The sequence below is a fragment of the Bradysia coprophila genome (assembly GCF_014529535.1).
Source record: "Bradysia coprophila strain Holo2 chromosome X unlocalized genomic scaffold, BU_Bcop_v1 contig_128, whole genome shotgun sequence".
In the NCBI taxonomy this organism is placed as follows: Eukaryota; Metazoa; Arthropoda; class Insecta; order Diptera; family Sciaridae; genus Bradysia; species Bradysia coprophila.
In genome coordinates this window covers 2149419-2167103 of record NW_023503295.1, presented here as the reverse complement: position 1 = coordinate 2167103, position 17685 = coordinate 2149419, and the positions used below count along the sequence as shown (strand labels likewise).

Below are 17685 nucleotides of genomic sequence, written 5' to 3'. Positions count from 1 at the left end.
TTTGATGGATTTGGGTTAGTTTCGTCATGAGTGATGTGTTCCAAGGTTGGTTCCTAAATTTTGGAATGAAAGATGATTCCTCTGGCACTTCCCAACTTCCATCGGATTTTTCGATGGACTTGAGCTGTTGTCGACATGAGATGCTTACAAAACTAGTGACTCTTACCCATAAACTTCCTAAAGAACTGAACTTCCGCCAAAAAACCCTTAAGGGTGAAAGTGTGACGCAAGTCGCTGTTTCTACTTACAAGATAACTGATATCGCTGAGGGTGACGCTCTCTGAGGCGAAAGTTTTATCAACAAAAAATTGACCCAAAAAATGTAAGAAAGAAAATTTAAAAAACAATTGCGTCACATGTCCCTGTTTTAACTATTTTCCTAACATTAGTTTCCTCAACATCTGCCACTTGTGACGCAATTTTTTCTAAAATTTTCTTTCTCAAATTTTTTGGGTATAGATTACTGCAGAGCCAATTTTTACAACTTCCTTATGATTAGTCACTAATCGCTGAAAATCTAAAGTTTATTCAAATCATCAACGGCGCATTCTTTTATGTGTGAACTGAGCTCAGCCCTTTTCACCCTTCAATCATAATTTTTGCAACATACATAATTTTACAAGCAAGTATATCAGAGCACAAGATAACTTTTACTTGGGATTTTACAAGGCGTTCTGTTTTTTACATTAAAATCATTGACAGACCAATGTTAGCCTTTTATTTCCCAGAAAAATAGAGCCTGTAGAGAAGTAGAGCTTACAGTCACCCTTGACAGAAGCTCTCGCGTCGTATGTATTTTAATCAGGGACTATTTTTCAGATACCATTTCCCATATTTTCCCAAAAACAAACAGACTTCATCATAAGTTTTTACTTGGTTAGCATTCTAAAGTTTTAATTGTTCGACATTGAACCACATGTTGTCAACATAAGAAGCGTAAAGAGAGTAACGTAACGTGTGGAATTTAAGAAACGTAAAGACAGGCGCTATTTCTGTGTGGTGGAATCAAGGGTGGAATACGTGTGGAACAAATAAAATGAAATAAACAAACAAAACCCACAAAAATTAAAAACTTATGATTGAGGCCCGTTTAGTCCCTGTTTTTAATGCAATCGACCGGTGGATTCAACAGTTATAGCTCGAAAATGGTATTAATTGTGAAATCAATGTTCGTTCAATAAAATTGTAGAACAAATACGGAATCCCGAAAGTAATGGTTATACATAGCCCCACCTCCACCGAAACACAGAAATAATGCAAGGAAGATTTTAAATTTGATTTTTCGTCGAAGCATAATCCATAATTGTGTCGCACAATTTATTATGTTAACAATGTTTGAATTGCAGTTAATTATGCGCTATGCATTGAAATTTTCAATTTATGCAAAATTAGATTCGTGTTGTAGGATATGAAATGAATGCAGAAATAAAATTCAATTTATTCGTTCAGTTTTTGTAAGCTATAAAATTCAATCTTGCAAAATGAAAACAGATTAAAATGATTTTTAAATTTGTTCCGATTTAGTGGAAATTTTTGTAAACGGACTGTACAATTTCGCAGCGAACGCTCGGCAGTGCAATAATAATATGGACCGATTATTCAATTTCGAATTAATTTTTTTTATTCACATTGCGATATGATTAAAGTAAACACAAACTTCATCTAAGTCCGATTGAATTAACACACACACACTGATGAAAATGAGATTGGAGAGACTGATAATTTGATCTGACAGTCCCATAAAATAAAAATTTTAAATCTCAAAATACTGAATTTAGGCTAAGCGAGACGTAGATGATCTGCGTGTCCCGGATTTTCTCTTCTACACGATGTAAACGCAAGTCCTTTTCAGAATTTCCTCAAGTCACAACTGTTTTTGGAAGTTGTAAAATCGATATCGAGCACTAAAGTCAGTTGAATTAGTTAAATAATGATCCATATAACCCAAATGTATTTTCACAATGAACTAGCGAATTATAAGAAAAATGAAAACAAATATTTTTCTTTCCTAAAGCCTGATTCGCTTTGAGTTTTATGCAATATACACAAAGGGCCCTAGTAGCGGCCTTAGTCCAAGGACCCAAATTTAAATATTTTTCAAAAACATTCTATTCGGCCTTCGATTACCTTCCAAACAGAGCCTAGTATTTGGGAATTAATTCTCTAAATTCCCAAAATTCCCTAAAATTCTCAAAAATTCCCTAAATTCCCAAAAATTCCCAAAAAACACAACAAATATTTCAGAACATATTGAATATAATATATTCAGTAAATTGAGCTTAAGCGGCATATCGCCAAAACTGGAGGTGATGGTGATAGGGGAACAAGTGGTCTCCGATTTTAAGGAGTGATAGATTCGTCCTCAATTCTAGAGAATCGTATCTTTCATTTTTTTTTCGAACATTTTTTTAAATTTTCGGTTAAAGTGTTCAAAGGTGAAAGCATGTCAGAGGGTACCGAAAACCTTTTTGCGGCTATAACTCAAAAATAATTATTTTAAGAGCAGTCTACACTCCGACTTTCTATCAAAAACATTTTCGATGATAACTTCTTATTAGAATATTTTTTGAAAAAAGTGGTTTCATCGTTTGGTGCCAGAACATATAAAGTTTCGATAGCCACCAGAATAAACCGCGAGCCTTTTTTAATAAAAGTTTAGTTTTGTTATAAACACTTTTTATATTTTTTCATAGAAATTAATTAAAAAAATCACTGCCATGATGAACTCACGTACGGAAACTCTAAAGAATCGAAATGGGATATTAGGTATCTGTCAGCTTATAGGAATATTTTGTTTGTTAGTGTTGGTTTTTTGGTTATCTCGGTGATCACAATTAAAACAAACTGTCAACAAATAAAACATCCCAATTTGTTAAGTCACGAAATTGTTCTTTTTTTTCAAGCGCGAGATTTTTTGAAAATTGGAGCGGCATTTTAAACTGAAACTAAGAATTTCAAATTCCACTTTTCCAATATCAATATACATTTTCAGTGTGTTCATTGAAGTAAAATAATATGGACTAACGCTAGCGGTTTATTGTCAAAATTGATGCAGTCTACGCCGAGAAAACTTAAAAGTCCAAAAAATATCACAAAAAACACAAATTTTAGGAGTTTTGAGCTTTTTCTCAGTACACTACATCAATCTGGACAATTCCAGTGGCTATCGAAACCTTATATGTTCTGGCACCAAACGATGAGGCCACTTTTTTCAAAAATAATTCGAATAAAAAGTTATCATCAAAAATGTATTTCATAGGGGGTCGGAGTGTAGATTGCTCTTAAATTATTAAAGTGTTGTACTAATGTCGGCTTTGGAGAGACCTACAAGTAGAGTATACGCCCTGCCTGGTGCGAGTACATCGACAAGAATTATATCCTTCAGAGCAACCAATTGGGAACCAATTCTCAAAAGTTCACTAAAATTTCAAAAAAAATCCTTTTTTTTTGCTTGTTCATAGTTTTTAAAGGTTTTTGAACTTTTCCTGATCTTTTACGTGCATCTAATTATAAAAATGCAAAGAAAAGAAATTTTTTGGGAATTTTAGGGAATTTTTGGGAATTAATTCCCAAAATTCCCAAAAATTCCCTAAATTCCCAAAAATTCCCTAAATTCCCAAAAGTTCCCTAAATTCCCAAAAATTCCCTAAAATTCTCAAAAACGATTCCCAAATATTAGGCTCTGCTTCCAAATGAAATCAAAATTACGAAAAACGGATTAAATTTACTCGTGTTATATGCAAAATTTTTATTCATCATTCTGGACATAGGTGCTTCGAATTCCATCAATTACACACGGCATCGTAATCCTATGAGCCCCGTTGTACTTCCTTTGGGGGCTAAATGTTGGAAGTAACTCAGCAATTTCATAAATTTGTATTTAATCGAGTAACCAAGTTCTATTTTGTTGGGCTAGAACTCTTCATTCGTTGAGAATCAGCAGCTCAATAAAGATCATTATTTTGTAATTGTCTCTTATTTCCTGGAGATGTTTGGACGTTCTAACACTAAAAACAAACCAAAAACCCATATATTTGACTTCGCAAGCTGTAATAGGTAATTGGGGTTTGTTTGTCAACCGGCCAAATTGGCCCTGCTCTCTTATGAAGACTTTAAATGGCATAAACCATTTATAATTCCCATAACCAGAAATCGCATAGTCTCACGATTTCGATGACTGTATGGCTATTTCCCAAACTACAAATCAAGTATTTGCATATTTTCAGCATATACCGGTATCTTATAGTATTTTATAACATACACGCGGTGTTCGGATGTCAAAATTACTTAACTAGAAGTTTAATTCAAGAATTACACTTCAGGTCTATGTTGTTGTCTCGTTTTCGCTTATGTGATAAAATAGAGTACACACTTGTCACTATCAGTCTCGGCAAGCCTCGACTTCTTCGTGACAAGTGTGTAATATATATTACATGACTAGAAATAAAAAGATGAAAAGTAGAGCTTTCGTGTGAATTTTGTTGATCCGAGGCGAAGCCGAGGTTAATAAACACACGAAAATGAGACATTTAATTTTTATGCCGAGTTATGTAATGTTACATGCTGAGAGCGTCGAAAGTAGTGTTTTGAAACATGAAAATTACGATTTTCGACGCATGTTGCATGTAAAACAAATTTTGACACAAATTTACTTCAATACCAAAGTTTTGTCAACACACAATGAACAGAAAATGTGTTGGCTTTCGAAATTCCGTGCATGAGTCAATTAAATTTTTTTTAGAGTATAACAAACAACATCAAACAGTTGCCAGTAACACGAAAATTAGTAAATCTAATTAACTATCTAATTATGTGAGTTATGTTTTCATTTGCAATGTATACGTCCACACATACACACACCAGAAATGACAGAAAATTGCAAAATGCACCTGCAATAACATGCAAAACTCATTTTGAGTTAGTATCCTAAATATGCAAACTCTACTAATTGTTCTGTTATGTTCATTAAAGACGAGGGATGTAATGTACTGCTTATGATAAAGTATAGCAAAATGTGTAGGTGTATGTGATTGTGATATACACATGCACACATCTATGTGGCAAAGCATAACAGTGACGAATTCCATTACCCCCTCAATGGACCATTGTGGCTACATATACTTACTATCACATTGTTGTTTAATAGGAGATTTTATTTAAGAAGTTTGCGAATAGCATTAGGAAATTATTTCGGTTAAGCACTGCTCGGAATGCCGACATAAAAACATTGTGGTGGATTCAAGATTGTGGTATATTGAAAACATTTGATGGAGTTGGTTCAACTATGGGATATATGCTGTGATTTAGTTCGGAGCACACTATGGCTATTATAAACCTCTTACGAACACCACAACAGACTGTATTCGACCGACACAAGGGATCCCATATATATTTTGTCAGCTTTACTGGTAGCATCGAAATGCTGCATGGTTTTATATTATGCAAATTGTATGCGCATTTTGTGCATACTTCGATTTATCGGACTATGTGAGGCTTAAACTTAAAAACTTAAGCGTAATAGAATATCTTACTGTAGCTACACATAGCGATGCGAACGAGACCTAATTGGAGTCCTTCTCATTATTTGTGGGAACAAATAAAACATGTCTGTATTAGGTATCGTTCGCGTCGCGCATTACGGTTGCTGCTGCCTTAAACACTAAACAGCGGCGATAATTTCAACTAAAATTTCGTTTGTTTTTAGCCCCGTACGAAGTACAAAGGGGCTTATAGGATTACGATGCCGTGTGTAATTGATGGAATTCGAAGCAGACGGTAAGGGCAAAGTGTTTGCCTATGTTCATAGATGACGAATCTGCAATAAAAATTTTGTCTGTCCGTCTGTCCGTCACGTCGATATCTTGAGTAAATCAAATCCAATTTAAAAAAAAAAAAATCCCTTGAAAGATAGTCGAAATAGTGAGGCTAAGTTCGAAAATGGGCATATTCGGGTCGGCCCTTCGTGAGTTAGGGCCACCTAAGTGATTTAAGGTCTTTTGGTGATATTTATGGCAAAATAAACGATGGAAATGTAAGGCAAATGATAGGTATTGTCAATACCAATCCAGGAAAAAAAAGTTTTTTAAAATCGGGTGAGTGGACCGTGAGTTAGGGCCTTAGAAGTGAAATGCTACTAGGGCCCTATGTGTATTTTACATAGAACTCGAGTAAATTTCATTCGTTTTTCGTAATTTCTGTTTGATTTAGAAGGTAATCGAAGGCCCAATAGAATGTTGTTGAAAAAAAATTAAATTTGGATCCTTGGCCTAAGGCCACTACTAGGACCCTATGTGTATTTTACATAGAACTCGAGTAAATTTCATTCGTTTTTCGTAATTTCTGTTTCATTTGGAAGGTAATCGAAGGCCGAATAGAATGTTGTTGAAAAAAAATTAAATTTGGATCCTTGGCCTAAGGCCACTACTAGGGCCCTATGTGTATTTTACATAGAACTCGAGTAAATTTCATCCGTTTTTCGTAATTTTTGTTTCATTTGGAAGGTAATCGAAGGCCGAATAGAATGTTGTTGAAAAAAAATTAAATTTGGATCCTTGGACTAAGGCCACTACTAGGGCCCTATGTGTATTTTACATAGAACTCGAGTAAATTTCATCCGTTTTTCGTAATTTTTGTTTCATTTGGAAGGTAATCGAAGGCCCAATAGAATGTTGTTGAAAAAAAAAATTGGGTCCTTGGCCTAAGGCCGCTACTAGGGCCCTATGTGTATTTTACATAGAACTCGAGTAAATTTCATCCGTTTTTCGTAATTTTTGTTTCATTTGGAAGGTAATTAAAGGCCGAATAGAATGTTGTTGAAAAAAAAAAAATTTTGGTCCTTGGACTAAGGCCACTACTAGGGCCCTATGTGTATTTTACAAAGAACTCGAGTAAATTTCATTCGTTTTTCGTAATTTCTGTTTGATTTAGAAGGTAATCGAAGGCCCAATAGAATGTTGTTGAAAAAAAAATTTGGGTCCTTGGCCTAAGGCCGCTACTAGGGCCCTATGTGTATTTTACATAGAACTCGAGTAAATTTCATCCGTTTTTCGTAATTTTTGTTTCATTTGAAAGATAATCGAACACCGAATAGAATGTTGTTGAAAAAAAAAATAAATTTGGGTCCTTGGACTAAGGCCGCTACTAGGGCCCTATGTGTATTTTACATATAACTCGAGCAAATTTCATCCGTTTTTCGTAATTTTTGTTTCATTTAGAAGGTAATCGAAGGCCGAATAGAATGTTGTTGAAATTTTTTTTTAATTTGGGTCCTCGGACTAAGGCCACTACTAGGGCCCTATGTGTATTTTACATTGAATTCGAGTAAATTTCATCCGTCTTTCGTAATTTTTGTTTGATTTAGAAGGTAATCGAAGGCTGAATAGAATGTTGTTTGAAAAAACATTAAATTTGGGTCCTTGGACTAAGCCGCTACTAGGGCCCTATGTGTATTTCACATATAACTCGAGCAAATTTCATCCGTTTTTCGTAATTTTTGTTTCATTTGGAAGGTAATCAAAGGCCGAATAGAATGTAGTTGAAAAAAAATTTTAAATTTGGGTCCTCGGACTGAGGCCGATACTAGGCCCTTTGTGTATTTATACTCAAAAAAAATAAAATTTTTACGGCGATTTGAAATTTTTGTTCCATTTGAAAGGAACGTCGTACGGGGCTTCGTAATTGCGCTATGCGCAATTTGTAAGATGTACACATTACATAATAATTTTACTTTAACTACATTAACCGGCGCAATAGGCTTACGGTCAAAGTAGGGTGACAGACGCACTAGGGTCACGTACGCAATAGATATACGGATTTGTACGGGGCTCAGTCGCAGCAAACGCTCCGACTGTTCTGATGGCTCGTTTTAGATGAAATTTCTCATTAGGTTTAGGTATCGTGCTATCAAAAGATCAGTCAAAAAACCCTTAAGGGGTAAATGTGACGCAAGTCCTTTATTTCACTTACAAAATAACTGATATCGCTGAGGGTGACGCATTGTGCGTTGTACACAAAAGTTTTATCAACAAAAAATTGACTCAAAAAATTTGTGAAAGAAAATTTTACAAAAAGAAATTTGCGTCACAAGTTTGACTGATCTTTTGATAGCACGATTCGCATCGAATTGCGCTTCCGTCCGTCCGTGTTTTTCAATTTCTCAATCGAAAAATTGTTCGAGGAGATATACCCCAATTTTGCAATTATGCGCGAGCAGTCATGAGCTTCCACGAATCGTGATGATTTATGTAAGATTTTTTATGCGTTCTCACAGTACCGCTTTAAGAGAAAACTCATAAATACTTCCGGTCTTTATGTGTTCTCAAAAGTCGGTGTATAACGTGCGTTCCGTTTTCAACCGCGGATACAAGCGTTGTTGGGAAAATTGTTTAAAAAAAAAAAAAACTTTAGATAAAATTGCGTATCTTAAGGTGCAAAATTTCAACCGAGCGCATCATTAAACTTTACGTTCTCTCAAGTGCTAATAAAATCCTTGACAACGAGCAGTCATTCATCTATTCTTTTTCATAAAAATATTTTTTTTTAAATTACCGACAAAAAATCTCTCCATTTACGAAATTCCAATTCACAACAATACCGAAATAACCCAACACAACAAAGCGAAATAAAAATAAAAACCTATTTTCTGCACTTCATTTAACAAAAAAAAAAAAGATTCACAACGAAAATGGAGCTTTACCGTGAAAGCCAAAAATAAAAGCACAAATAAAAATGAAATTAGAACAGTACAACCAAATAGAAAAAACCACAGGAAAAAAACCACTTCAATAAAACATTCTCTTAACTCCTATCCGTATTTTTCATAGAGTTTACGTTTATGTAGTCGGGTCAGAGCTGAGCCGTGAATGTAGCGTGCAGAATATCACTGGAATCAGAGTAATAAAGACGCTGAAGTTCATGTTACTACATGTTATACATATGCATGAGTTGAGTATACCATTTAAAGATTGCTTAATTGCTGGTGTCGGTGTATTAGCATGACCCATGAATAAACAAATAAAAATTTATGGCTTTTCACGTATGTATAAACGTATGGTGGAGGTTTAAATATATTTTTTTTTCCCAGATGATTTTAATGTGAAAAATAAAAAGGACTTTTGGAACATTGGAAGCGTGACCAAAGCCTCGTGTAAAAAGCGCATCTGTTTCACAACGGTTAGAGATATGATACAGAAATTTGTCGTGTCGACGACACCTTAAGCACTGATTGTTTTTGAAATGTGCCATTCGAATTCTACAAGATCCATTTCCATATTTTCCCGGAATAAAAATTTTAACTTAACGAACGTTTCCACATTCTCATAAACGTATAAGTCGAAAGGGATTCTTTTTGCATTTATTCTCGGCCAATTGGTAGTAGATTTTTATTAGGCTGAAAACCCTTAAGAATCTTTAAGTGTCCTTCCTGCGGACTTTACATATTAAAATGTAGTATCTAGTGGAAGAAGAATAGGATTTTCTGTTGCCGAATTATTGCGGCTATTATTCCGGATCCAACTGATATTCTATGATCGTTTTTAGCTGAACTTGATTATTCTTTTCATGAAATTCTACTTTTCTGACCTTCCAATTAACTTCCCCATCTGCTGGTCGAAGTGGGAGTGCAACATTGAGAAGCAAATGTCTTGACTATTCATGTTGGAATAGTGGATTGAGTTCTTGTCTGAACATTTTCATTTGTAACAAGTTCCACTAACAAATAAGTAAAAATTGGTATACAATAACGCATTACATGCTCCGTAGTCTTTACGAAACGCGTACGTATACGAGCTCTTGCACGAGTATTATAATGCATGTCGAGTGTAAACTACGGTGCACGGTGAGGTATTTTATCGCAGTATGTAAACACTTAACATTATAATGTCTAATGTTACATCTCTTGGTGAATTTTTTTACGCCAGCATAAGAGTGATATCGCCAAAATATCGAACAAAATCAGACATTTTGGGACAAGGTGTCACGAATTTTATTGAGTTATAGCTCATTCGATTCATTGAACTGATGCGAGTAAAACGTGGTACTACGTTTGGTGTCATATATTTTGTTGTCGACGATCGAGGTAGTGAAGTAAGGGTCTGCCCAAAGGGGCCCAAAATCGTTTTTTTGCAATTACTCGAGTGAAACAATTTCGGGAAAAAACGTTTTTAGCTACGTTTGAAGAGACGCAAAATTTGAGTATACTTACCACCAGGTCCATGTTCACCTGATGGTGATATTAATGACTTTAGATGAAAAAATAGGTGATTTTCCGAAGTACCTGAGCGGCTGCAGTGACACGAGTCCGAGACATGGTATGTATGGTGAGAGAGCCTAGCTTCTGTAGTACTATAATATGCACAAACATCCTTGGATAAGTTTCACTGTAAAGGGTTGGAGCAACTTTCTCTTTTCTCTTTTTTTGAGGTTTTTTGTGCGGCTTTTCATTATTTATTGCCGATAAGAGTGAGATCAACTAAAATAAAGAATTTTTCGATGAATTCACGTTGTTCTTATACTCTTGGAACCCAAATTTCGATCTATTTGGACTATTTTCTATATAAAAGTGGGATATGAAATCTTCAAATTACGAGACAAAACAGGAACGATTCAATCGGACCGAAATACGATATTAGATATCGCCAAAGAATATTACGAAGATTTGTTTTCATCGAAACGTCCCAACCCGAATTCTACGACAGAAGAAGACAGATCAGTCGTTAGGAACGTAGGATCAGAAGATCTGCCTGACATACTTGTTGAAGAAGTAAAGGCTGCAGTCAACGAAATGAAAAACAAAAAGTCACCTGGTGAAGATGGTGTTCCCATCGAAGCCATTAAACTAGGTGGAGACTCCCTATTAAGTGCAATAACGGCTTTGTTCAATCAGTGCCTCCAATGGGAAAAAATCCCGGAAGCATGGGAAAATGCAGAGATCACATTACTGCACAAAAAAGGGGACATAACAAAGCTAGAAAATTACCGGCCCATAAATCTTTTATCAACACTGCACAAGCTATTCATGAAAATCATCACAAAAAGGAACACGACAAAGTTCGACTTCTACCAACCTGTCGAACAAGGTCGATTTAGATCAGGTTTCAGCACGAACGATCATTTACAAGTGATGAGAACGTTGATTGAAAAATGCAACGAATACAAGATTAGCATAGTCTTGATATTCATTGACTTCGAAAAAGCTTTTGATTCAGTTGAAACATGGTCGATATGGGACTCATTGGACGAATGTAGAGTGGACTCAAGGTACTCCAAGGTGCTCCAATATGTGTACGAAAATGCTACGTCATGTATTAAACTTCATGAGAACACGACGAAATTCAGGCTAGGTCGAGGTGTAAGACAGGGTGACACCATCTCACCGAAACTGTTCACATCAGTCCTGGAGAGTGTTTTCAAGAAATTAGACTGGAGCAAAAAGGGAATTGACATAAAAGGAGAATTCCTTAGTCATCTCCGTTTCGCAGATGACATTGTCCTAGTCGCACTACATCTATACCAAGCACAAGTCATGTTAGAAGAGTTAAATGAAGGGGCTAACAAAGTTGGTCTCAAGATGAACTTATCTAAAACGAAAATCATGACAAACATTGACGACGACAGACAAATAAAAATTGGAGATACAGTTATTGAAAGAGTCGACAGCTATGTATACCTTGTTCACAAACTGAAATTAGGTCTAGACAACCAAACTGCAGAAATCAAGCGTAGAATTGGTCTTGGATGGGCAGCTTTCGGGAAACTCAGCCTGATTTTCAAAAGCAAAATGAATAATAGTCTAAAACGGAAAGTTTTCGATAGGTGTGTCCTTCCAGTGTTGACATATGGAGCAGAAACGTTAACATTAACCAAAGCATCTGAAAATAAGTTGAGAGTGGCACAAAGAGCCATGGAACGAAGTATGCTTGGAATTACACTCAGAGACAAAATGACAAACCAATGGATTCGCCAACAAACAAAAGTCGTTGATGTCATGGAAAGAATTGCGTCTCTAAAGTGGAGTTGGGCAGGACATATTGCAAGAAGGACAGATGACCGTTGGACCAAAGCCATCATGGACTGGAGACCCCCCACAACAAGACCTGTCGGAAGACCACCAGAGAGATGGACAAACGGAATAAAGAAATACATCAAAGGTACATATGGACACACGAACTGGCAACAAGTGGCAATGGATCGTACAACATGGACAAATTTAGGGGAGGCCTACATCCAGCAGTGGATACAAACAGGCTAAAGAAGAAGAAGAAGAAGAAGAAGAAGAAGAAGAAGAAGAAGAAGAAGAAGAAGAAGAAGAAGAAGAAGAAGAAGAAGAAGAAGCATTTTTGGACTTTTTTTGTGGCTATTCAATATTTATTTTCAATAAAATAGTTATATCCACGTTTTTCCGGAAACAATAACGTAATATACTATTGTTATAATCAGCCATTTCAAACTTTGAAAAATCAAAAATATGTCAAAGTTGTCCATCCATAAAATGAAACCACTATGTGCCCTTCAGCTGGTCATGTCGAGCTGTAACAGATCTACAACATTTGAATATTCACATCGATTCCGGCTGATTATATTTTCCTCTTCACCTGAGGCCGTACTATTTATGTCATTTTTATGGATGGGAAAAATGGATTTGCGTATATGAAATCATGAAATGCAATAAAACATTTCGTCGATTTTGTTTTTAATTTAATCATCTCCATGGCACCACAACAATCAAAAAGTGCGGTCGAATTTTTGTCCATAAAAACTTAAATTTCCATTCATGCCAATCTACCTATTGAAATGATGAATAAATAATGCTGTCTATGGCAAATGTTAATTATTATTTTAAAATTTATAGCAGAGAGATAATGATAGAGTTCATCATAAAAATCATTTAGGAGCTCGCATAAAACAGAATTTTAATTTAATTTAAATATTGAAATTATACGATTGGCCATTTTTAATTTATCTAATTAAATAAAATGTGCGCTGGGAACAACTGAGCAGAAACAAATATGTACCATGAGAGATGGTGTTGGTAAATCCTAAAACTCAAGCATATTCTTTGTTACTGTTTGTTTTAATCAAACATGAGGCGAATTGAATGAATTCCATACTTTGTGTACTTAAGGCATAATAAAAATAGAAAATCGTACACGGCACTCTCCGGGAGAGTCTGATTAAAGTTTATGGACAGAATGAAAATACAGTTAATGTCAACCGAATTTGTGTCAAAATATGCTCATTATTATTATTTCGTATGGTACAGATTACATGAACACAATTTTCCTCTTTATAGAAAAAAGAACAGCAAGAATAGAATTCTCTAAGTCGTTGAAACGTGAAAGTCAATTAGAGGAAAGAGAGGATACCAAGAATGACATTGAAAAATAAAAAATAAAAAAATAAAACAGTAATCACAGTTTCATGTCTAAAAGTCGTATCCACTGTATCGCTTCTAAGGCTCGGAACGGGTCGGGTTCGGTCAGACCGGAACCCGAGCCTGATCTTGACCCGAACCGGAACCAAGACTTCGGGTTCAACCCGAACTTGACCCGAACCAGAATTTTCGATTTCGGGTTCAAACCGAACCCGACCCGAACCCGAAGTTATTCAACCCGTACTTGACCCGAACCCGAATTTCCATTTCGGGTTTGAACCGAACCTGACCTGAACCCGAGATATTCAAATAAATCAGGTCCGGTTCGGGTTAACCCGAAATTTTTGGCATTTTTTAGCGTAAAATTTTCGGGTCACCCGAACCAGACCTGATCTATTTGAAAATTTCGGGTTCAGGTCAGGTTCGGGTCAAATCCGAAATGGAAATTCGGGTTCGGGTCAAGTACGGGTTGAATAACTTCGGGTTCGGGTCGGGTTCGGTTGGAACCCGAAATCGAAAATTTAGGTTCGGGTCAAGTTCGGGTTGAACCCGAAGTCTTAGTTCCGGTTCAGGTCTAAGACCGGTTCGGGTCATAATCTGAACTGATCAGGTCAACCCGAACCCGTTCCGAGCCTTAATCGCTTCGGGTGTGACTTTGTGTAGTTCGGAAATTCCACCGTCAAATTTTCTAGTGACGCATTCGTTTATGATGTGATCAGTGGTTTGAATGATGTTTCGATCGCAGTCGCAATATGGAGAGTTGGACACGTCCCAATTGTGGAGCATATCGGCGCTACGATCGTGCCCAGTTCTAAAACGGTTGATCTGGCACCATGTATTCCGGCTTTCGTCCATTCCGTAGGATCGTTGATTAGGTAATTATTTCGTACATTCTCCCGGTGCCAGGACTCTCTCCACTTGTCCAGAACATCGAAAGTGTAGTTTTCAGAGTTGACGAAAGGTTCTTTCCATATTGGGTGTCTGGATCTCAGTCTTGAGGAATGAACCATTGATAAGTCTTCGTGGATCGGTAGTGAGGTGTGTTCGGAAATTTTTGACCATTCACGGGCCAGAGCCGCTTCACGGCGAATATTTGATGGAGCGATGTTTGCGAGTACTGGCAGCCAGGGCAATGGTGTTGACTTCAGTGTACCAGTGACTAATCGTAGAGTGGAGTTGAGTTGTACATCGACCATACTGACGTGTGCGCTACGTAACCAGACAGGACAGCAGTATTCTGCTGTAGAGTAGACGAGTCCCATAGCTGCTGTTCGAAGCGTATTGCCGTTACAGCCCCACGAGGATCCGGCCAGTTTCTGTATGATGTTGTTGCGTGTTTTAAGCTTTTGGCCTACTTTTTCCAAATGCGTCTTGTGCGTTACTGTACGGTCCATCGTATATCCGAGATATTTCGGATTTGGGTTGAAATTCACCGGTTTTCCGCAGAAAGTTACTTTTAGTTCGCTACTTGCCTCTCGGTTGTTTAAGTGAAAGTAGCTTACCTCTGTTTTGTCGGGATTCGGGCACAGTCACCAGTCACGGTAAAATTTTTCTAAGATGGCCAGGTCGTTCGTTAGGGTGTGTACTTTAGGTTTTTGTGTTGGCTCCCTTGTGCGTTATTGTCGGCGTATCCGAATTTGCGAGATTGAGTTTCTGGCATATCGCTGATGTTAAGATTGAAAAGAAGCGCGGCCAAAACTGAGCCTTGAGGCAATCCATTCATCAGGATTTTTTTCTTGCTGAAATCACCGTTCATGATTACCACAATTTGTCTGTTCGACAGCATGTTTTTCAATAGTTCCGCCAAGCCAGCACATGGGATGACGTCGATGAATTTTAGAAGAAGTCCGTCTATCCAAACAGTGTCGTATGCTGATGACAGGTCCACGAAAGCGACACCAGTTTTTTGCTTACGTTCGAAGCCTGACTCTATGAATGTTGTCAACGCCAGGATTTGGTCGGCGCAGCTGCGTCCTCTTCTAAAACAAGCATATTCGTCCGGAAGCCTGGCATCGGTGGCATCATAAATTCGGTTGTAGATAAGACGTTCGAGCATCTTATAGCACACGCTCAGCAAAGAGATTGGCCGGTAGCTTGCTGGGTCGTCTTCAGGCTTATTCGGCTTGAGAATCACAACCACTTTGCTTTTGCGGAATTCCTTCGGTATATTCCTTGTTGATAGGACGTCGTTCATGAACGCCATGAGCCACTTCTTTGCACGATTACCAAGATTTTTTATGAATTCCGGGTAAATTTTGTCAGCTCCAGCAGCTTTTCCCAATTTTAACGACTCGATGCAGGTCTGGACTTCACTGATGTCGAAAGGCCTTGAGTACTGATGGTTGATTGTCAGCTGTCTCTTTTTCACTTTCAGAGTATCTTTAACTAGTTTCTTTCTGCCTTTGGATATTTTGGCAGCATTTGACATTTTCACGATCCTGGAGGCGATTACAATATGCTCATGCAAACAATACACGCGAAGAGAAACGAAGTAGTAAGACCGTAAATCGTAAGACACATAAACAATTTGATTGAGTGAGTAGACAAGCTGGTAGGACAGCTGATGCAAAGTTAGGCACAAATTCGGTTGACATTAACTGTATGTGCTATAATTTTGTCAGAGTCGAACTTAGGATTCCTACAAGACGCTATGGATAGATTCATTAATATTTTTTTTTTTTTCCTTTTTCACGACCCATCCACTTGTAGTATTGTCGTAACGTTACAATTCAAATAGATTCAATCCTTTAATCATTTTTCTTTCAATTGTTTTGTTCAGTTATTTAATGCTTGACTGAATTTCAAATAATTGTTGCAAGTTCTGTTATTGCTTGCTTGTCTAGAAAGTTTACATACGGTTTCGGTCTTTAAGCTTTGAGTTTGTTTGAAATGGTTGAATTTGATGGAAATTGGAAATGGAAAAGTTTTCAATGAAATATAAAAACAAATATTTTGGCAAATATTGCGAAGAAGAAGTAGAGGAGAAAGAAGAAGAAGGAAAAAAACAACGACGCTGTGAGGGTAAAACGGTGAACTCTTAAGTGAATTTACAGAATTTTTTGGTTTGTCGACATAGCGGACAAGTTTTTTTTTTCTTTTTAAATTTTATATCAACCGTTCGTGTGAGTTAAAAATTTAAAGAGAAACTGTTTGGAATTGAAATGCTTTTAGAAAGTGTCCATGCTTCGTGATTTCGTGTTGAAACGAGTATCGTTTGATGTATATACGTATACGTTAGACCCTCGTGATAGAATGAAACAATGATTAAAAGCCAACGTCTTCAACAATTCAATTCTGCTTTAAAAATAAAATAATCAAATGATGCAGCTGCAGATGATGCAGAAATATGGGACTGGTGTTATTCAAATTTCACAAGATATCATCGATCATTGTGTAAGCCACTGTATTACAGTGACTGTAATTTCAAGAACGTGTGTTGCAAGTATGGGAGCGTTCGTATATAGTGTGTTACACGAGCGAAAGTGATGCGAGAGATCAAGTAGTCGTCACGTGTGACATATAATGTATGAATGATAACAGACATGGCAGCAAATGGGCTGCAACTTACGAATCGTAAGAAGGTATGAATCTGCAATAACTACCACCAGTCCTTATGAGGGATTTTTCTCAAAAACAGAAGACCGAAATCGGACGCATTCGGACCCCAGAAGCCAAAACTACTTTCAAACAATTCTTCGAAGCTTTTGGGGCTGGTAAGAGGTCATCAAAAACCGGAAACCTGCACTTTTCTTACAAAAATTTCTCCAGTTACACGAGCCGAACAGGGTCGTGTGGGGTGTCATTAGAAAGGAAATTGCATGTACATCCGGGGCAAATAAGTCTTATTAGGTTGGCAATTCATCCACACTGAGATATTTACAGTTGAAATTTTCAACCGAAAAACGACTCAAAACTTCCACTTTTACATAGTCACGTGGGGTGTCATTAGAAAGGTAATTCCATATATTTTCAGGGAAAGTAGAGCTTACGGAAGTTTGGTTGCATCTGCGATTCAATAAAAGCACTCAAACATTTCAACTTCTCATAATTCGTCGTAGATGCTTAAAACCCCAATAAGACCCAATTTGCCCTGAAAGTATATGCGATTACCTTTCTAATGACACCCCACTCGACCATGTACGTTTCGTGTACCTCGGCAAATTTCTTTGCAAGAAAAGTGGAAGTTTTCAGTCTTTCTTCGGTTGAAAACTTCAACTGCACATATCTCATCGTGGATGAATTCTAAACCCAATAAAGCCTATTTGCCCCAGAAGTACATGCAATTACCTATGTAATGACACCTTTTACGACCATGT

The 17685-nt window shown here is 36.9% G+C and overlaps 1 long non-coding RNA gene across 1 annotated transcript; it reads left to right on the top strand.

Moving 5' to 3' along the window:
* Positions 1-847: 847 nt before the first annotated feature.
* On the top strand, positions 848-17402 carry LOC119067726. Its single transcript, XR_005086002.1, has 3 exons — positions 848-945; positions 14935-14941; positions 17392-17402. It is a non-coding gene; the product is annotated as an uncharacterized LOC119067726 (long non-coding RNA).
* The last annotated feature ends 283 nt before the right edge of the window (positions 17403-17685 follow it).